The following is a 222-nucleotide window of genomic DNA, read 5'->3' on the forward strand; positions in this document are numbered from 1 at the left end:
CGGAGTCACGACCTTATAAAGTTGCTTCCAAACCTTCACTTGAAATTAAATTAAAATGCAGCCGAACAATGGGACCAATTAGAAAATTTTATATTCACAAATTACGCTTTATTTAATACCGTCTGTTAGAACTTCCCCCTTTGTTACATAGAACGTAACTGGCTTTTTATAGAACCGCAATCTGATTTCAAATTGCTGTGTGATTCCGGTCTGACTGAGGTT

Source organism: Penaeus monodon, chromosome 33 (genome assembly GCF_015228065.2).
Source record: "Penaeus monodon isolate SGIC_2016 chromosome 33, NSTDA_Pmon_1, whole genome shotgun sequence".
In the NCBI taxonomy this organism is placed as follows: Eukaryota; Metazoa; Arthropoda; class Malacostraca; order Decapoda; family Penaeidae; genus Penaeus; species Penaeus monodon.